Below are 274 nucleotides of genomic sequence, written 5' to 3' on the forward strand. Positions count from 1 at the left end.
TTCTGAACATTCCTGCTATTGTTGTTTCATTACCAGGCTGAGGGTTACCCTTGCCATTCACGGAGACTGACCTCTAAACTCACTGGCGGTGCTGGTGGTGACCGTGCTCCTTAGACTAGAACTTTCTTTTGCAGAACAGATGTTTCGGTAGGTGCTAGAATGCCTAGTAACTCTCGTTAGTGCAATTTCATTGTGTATACAATATACTTTTTGAGTACTTTCTAAAATAAGCAATTCTGTACACAACCCCTAAGGGTCACAGCAAAAAACTATC

This window comes from Cebidichthys violaceus, unplaced genomic scaffold (genome assembly GCF_023349555.1).
Source record: "Cebidichthys violaceus isolate CVI_PGR_0920_01 unplaced genomic scaffold, fCebVio1.0.p SCAF_7, whole genome shotgun sequence".
Classification (NCBI taxonomy): domain Eukaryota; kingdom Metazoa; phylum Chordata; class Actinopteri; order Perciformes; family Stichaeidae; genus Cebidichthys; species Cebidichthys violaceus.